Source organism: Seriola lalandi, unplaced genomic scaffold (genome assembly GCF_002814215.2).
Source record: "Seriola lalandi dorsalis isolate HSWRI2012SDOR001 ecotype SW California unplaced genomic scaffold, Sedor1 jcf7180002054931, whole genome shotgun sequence".
NCBI classification, from domain to species: Eukaryota; Metazoa; Chordata; class Actinopteri; order Carangiformes; family Carangidae; genus Seriola; species Seriola lalandi.
In genome coordinates this window covers 788,318-794,317 of record NW_019525483.1, presented here as the reverse complement: position 1 = coordinate 794,317, position 6,000 = coordinate 788,318, and positions in this window count along the sequence as shown.

The window sequence follows — 6,000 nt, the reverse complement described above, 5'->3', positions numbered from 1 at the left end:
CACTGAAGTCTCAGCTCCACACACACCCCTCCTCTTCGACCATTTTTGGAGTTAGGGGCAGAGTCAGGGTCTGGCAAGGTGGCGACAGTGAAGCAGCTCGCTCTGAGCTTCAAAACCTTTCTTCAGAAACCTGTTGGTGATGTCACGGAGGCTCGGCCCATCTTTATTTACAGTGTGTGGTTGACACACAAGTCCAGCTCAGCAAAAGCCTTATGCACCACAAAAGTGCACCATATTGGATTATTTGCCAATTTGCATAATATGAAAAACAGTGGATTTTGACTCCGAATTTGAGATACAAGCTTGTGGGACTGATTGGGCAAATAAACATGGCCAACTCTAACCATTTGTCTGATCATCATAAATCTTGGTAGATATATTCAGGCCATAAGCGGGCATGGGCCGATTAAAGCATTTCTTGCCTGACCCATAGGAGGCACCACAGATTTATATCTGAACACCCAGAGAACAGAATGTCACCAAAATTGGTGTGCATGCTGTGGAGGCAAGTAATTAACCATAATCTGAGGTGCCATGTTTGATTTGTGTAAGTGGGCGTGGCCTATCAAATATTTGCTCATAGCTCAAGATGCCTTTGAGCAATGCTGCTTAAACTTACTGGAGACATCCTGAACATACACACAGTTTCATTCACACCCAATGATGGGAGGAGAATAATGGAACTACCTGAAGAGGCTTTGCTCAGCTTTGTCAGGCCTGAACTCCACTCACTGCTGCGCGCAGCTTTCATTTTGGGTGAATCAACTGTTTCCTTCTGTTGAGCACAAAAGGGTTCATGTGTCATTTGTATTTGTGTGTCCTTTTTATTCCAAATTTGAAAGTGACCAGGAAGAGCCTATCATCTCTTGATCTCTCCTGTCATGAAAATGTTGTTTGTATAAATTAAAGTTATACATCGATCATAAATTATCATCAATAAAATCAGCGGTAAATTATTCTGAGATGTGTTTCCCCTGACAGTCAAACTGAAGTCAGTCTCATTTTGAACCAACATTCACGTTCAAAGTCGAGACATTTGTTTAGCTATCAGCGTGAGGCTGCGTGCAAAATGTATTTCTTATAAAAACACCACCAAACTTGGCAAACACTGTCCAGAGTCTTATCAGGGTTACCTTCACTGTGTTATAAAAGAGATCAGCTCAGATCCCACTTCAAATGCTACAGAAAGGACATCCCTATATAATACATTTCATTAAAAGAGAATTTGGGTTCTGTGAGATTGCCACAACCCAGATCTTATGACGGCTTTACCTCAGAGGAAAGAGTGTGACCTGGGTTGAACTGGAGAGGGCAGGCGGGACTATGTGTTGAACATGCTGCTCCATGTACTGGGATGTGTGAGATTCAAGACCAATGCTGCGTTCACTTCATGTGGAATGAGAGGTAGCAACGGGAAAGATTTACATTTTTACAACATATGACCGTGCACAATATAACACTATATCCATAAAACTTGGTTTAACCTACTTTGAATGACAAACTTGATGTCAGGTGTCCACATTTGTTTACTTTTTCTGGCTTTTCTTTTCTTTTCTATTCCATTCAAATCTATTCTATTATTTAGCATCAAGTTGGATGTATCCCAGCTTTCAACCAAAACTTTGCAGGTGATAATAATGACTTGGATGATGATGTGAAAGGTATTTGTGTGTTACATAGGGAGCTGCAGTCAGGATGTGGTTAGCCTAGATTAGCTTAAAGACTGGAAGCAGATGGAAACAGCTAGCCTGACTACGACTAAGACCTCTAAAGCCTTTATCCTTCATTGTCAAGAACAGAGCACATTTCTACCCAAACTGCAGGATCCAACATTAAGTGTCCTTTTGTAGCTGAGGATTTAGGACCGGCCTAAGAACATCTTCTGGCGGGAGCTGGGGCTGGTTTCACAAAGACAGACTTTAACTGTATCTTAGATATAACAAAAAGTCAGACTTCAGATAGACTGAGTCTACATCCATCTGTTGCACAAAGCAGTTTAGTTCTTTACTATCTTAAGTTGAACTGTGGTACAATGAATTCTGGGTAAATTAAGACTTTTTTTCAGAACAAAAAAAAAGGCTGACCCAGGAACCACATCCAAATGCTCATCTCTGTTCACCCTTAGCAGAAAATGTTTGTCTTTAAGAAGAATTCAACAGTTACAAGGATGTTTTACTTGTGTGAAACAATAAAAAGAAAAATGTGATTTGGTCTGTTAAAACTCTTTCCTTTCTCTTTGCGCTCTCCATAACAATGTGAGCAAACCACCAGTTATGAGCCATGTTTTCCTGGTTTTTGTTGTGCTGCTGGTCAGCGCAGGTGTCATTGATTGTTACCATGGTAACATTGGTCATAGACCGGAGTTAGCCTGGGGTAGGGTTTTCTAATGAGTCAGTCTTTATTTATGTGAAATAGTCTGATAAACATTAGACTGGGCCAACACTACAGACCAGGCTGAAACACCTCGGTGAAACCGGTCCCTGATCACATCATCTTTCAATGCCCGGAAAAACCTGCTTTTCACGGTTTCACCAGAGCACAGCTGTCAGAGCCAACATCCTGTATGAAGCCTGTGTAATGAATATTTTCCAATCAGTCCTTCCTGAATGAAGAAATTTCTTTTGGTTTTGAAGAAAGTATAACATATTCAAACACAAAATGAATAGATTGCAACTCATTAAACAACCTTTGCATAACCAAGTTAATGTGGGTGTGGTGCAATGCTAGTAACTGATATATCTGCATTGTGTCTCACGCCATCAGGAAAGAGACTTGTCCATTTCCTCCATCTCCTTCTCAGTGACATACATCAGCCTCACAGTCGATGGCTGTTTTGAGAGTCGCTGTTGGGTTCAGTTCTTCGAGGTAGGGGAGCACTGTGTTGAGATGAGCCCAGATAGCTGCTGGGTCATGGTGCACTGATGAGCTAAAAGAGGTTGCAGGTACTGCATGTTCTTGCAGTATCGAAGATTGTAGTTTGAGGACTGCAGATTTTCAAGACCGCATGTCTAGAACCATACTTTTTCACACCAGCTCCACCTCCACCGAGGGTTGGAGAGGCAAGACACAAGGGCACTCTGGGGACATATATATATATATATATATAGTTCTTACATAGTTCATATGGAGAGTGACCTGTTGATGGGAATCACCAAAATGAAGTGCTTGGATCTCATCTCCCGCACTTACACAGATAGACTTCTGCTGATGCTCTTTTTTAAGTGTCTGTAGAGTCCCATGGACCTTGTCTTTCTTTTGTTCCATCTTTTTTAGTCTTTTCCCTTTCCTTACCCTTGCTCCTCCATTCAAACCAGCAGTTTGAATGGAGATTTTACACTCCTGGTGTAATGTTCTCATTGATTCAACCAGGAAACACTTTTGCATTCTTTCCTTGTTCTGTGTAATTGTCTCCTTCTTTCCTGTTGTTATCCTGCTGTTGGCATCACGCTGCTGAAATGTTGTTATGTTTTCTTCCACTTCCTTGCTGATTCTGTTTCACTGCATTTTTCGGGTGTATTGGAGTTTAGTGGCCTTCATCGCATTTGCCATCAGCTTATGTGAGAGCCCAAGCTTATTTTTAGGAGAGCTCACTAGACAGTCAGCCGATCTTTAGCAGTGGACATATTTGGATATGTCTGTTTTCATCTGTTCTTCTTAAATCTTCTGTTGTTTGCCTCATCTCTTGTTCCGTTGGCAGCTCCAGCTTCTTTGTAAGTTGGACAAATCCTTTCTGGTGCTCCAGCCATAACAAACTACTGCAGCTACTCTTTAAACTTTGTGTGTTTGTTTTGTTGTGAAGTTAGTCATTGTGTTCTAATTTTTCTTTGCTCTCTCTGACCACTGTGACACACACCTAACAACACTTTGTTCCTTTTTTTAATCCCCTCTCTGTTTGCTTTGGATCTCTCTGCTGTTGCCTCGTGTGCCATCTTAAAGAACAAGAGAAGGTGTCACATGTCTGAGGGCATTTTGGTGCTGATCTGGTTAAACTGGCAGATCCAGCATTCTTTTTAAATCACTTTTCTAAACATTACAAGAAAGACGTTTTTTGACACTTTTTCAATTTCACAGGAAATAATGTTTGGATCTTGATGTAAAAAAAAAATCTGAGATATCTATGATTTGTACAGTTTGGTGCAGATCTAGATTGGACAGGCTGGTGTAGAATGACTGGATCTTCAAGGACTTAAAAAACTGTATACCAGATTATGTGAGCTGCGAATATTCTACTTCCATCTGTGTGTGTGTGTGCCAGTAGTACTACGCCTGGCATTATCTATGCTTTGAATCCAAACAAACCAAAATGTATCTGATGCATTAAATATTTTAAATTCAAGTTTTTAAACTTGTTAATATGTATATATGGTGTTTATTATATAATACAGAACATATCATGAGCAAAACAACCAGTCAACACCATGACTGTGTATTTCCACAGTGGACCTGCAGTGAACCGATGACATTATAAAAACAAAACAGGACAAACTGCTTCTACCAGAAAGCATAGTTTACCTGCGCTGCCTGTCCATCTCATTCTTATTTCACTTGTTTTTCTTACTGATTGTAAAGCACTTTGGAACTGTGTTTTGAGTTCTTTATAAATAAAGTTTAGTATTAATATTGTTTCATGTTGTTTGAAAGCATGTGATATGTTTGCAATGGGGTAAATTGCCCAACATTTTGTTTATGAAGGTCAACTTTACAAAAGATTGTAATAATGGAATCCAAACACAAATAAAACAGAGTAAAAACTAATGCATCAACTTTACTTTTAGAGGTTGTTAACTTCAAAACACTGTTTACACACCATAAAATTGTTGAGCGCATACCTCCACCTGGGCAAAACAATTCTAGATCTGCAACAAATTGTACAGAGTCTCAGTTTTCAACACCATAAGTGTGTTTGATGTTGTACATCAAGATCCAAACATTATTTCCTGAGAAATTGATAAAAGTGCCGAAAAATGCCCTTGAAATGTTTCAGAAAAACTTCCTGGTGCCGCCCCTTTAACCTGATCAGCAAAATGCAATGGGCTCTTCCCTGGACCATGTCCCATCCCTTGACCTTGTTTGTTTCAAATCATTTCAGTTCTTTTTGTGTAATCCTGCTGACAAACAAGCAGACAGTGACAACTTGACGTCCTAGTTTTCAGAAGTTGTTAACATGAATTGTTCTGCCTTAAAATAGTGAGCAGAATGAATGAACTCCTGAAGATTTCTGAAGAAACATCATACGTACTGGACGATTTCCCAGCATGCACTGCATGAAACTTGCTGTGTCTGTAACACATGTTGAAATAAGCCATTGTTGTTTCTTCTCATAATGAAAACAATGTAATCCATGACGGAGGCTGGCATCACACCTGCACTCACTTCTGGTTCAACAAATTTACTGGGAGCAGTAACACCAGCTACAGACGTAAATTATTCATGTCAAATGAAGATGAGATTTATCAAAGTCTGAAACATTGTTCAACATGACTGACTTACTGTTTCAATCTATATATATTGAGTTTACTCGGCCTGTTTTCTCTAGTTCAGTTGATTTATTTCAGTTTGACATTTTGAAAACTTATGAAGCCACTTTGACCTAATGACCCTAAATTCACACTAAACTCACATTTTGAAAACGGCGGGGGAACTTAGTTTTAAGTTGAACCAGCTAGAAATGATTTGTGATACTAACTAAACACAAATAGCACTTATCGTGAAATATCAGTGAAATTAGTCAAAACATCTTCATACTTGGCAGCATAAACACAAGATTTTAAGGGGCTAATACATTAAATTTAAGTACGTGATAATAAGTACTACTTCTGAATGATGTGGAAAAGCTCATTCATTTACTTAAATGTCCTCAGTTGGTTCAACAGAATTTCAACATATATTATTTATGTTAATATAATATTTTTATTACAATAACAACTTGAGTTCACAAGATTAAAAAAATATGACCTTTCCAGAATCAAGAGGTTGTGTATTAAAGACTTGTTGCTGATT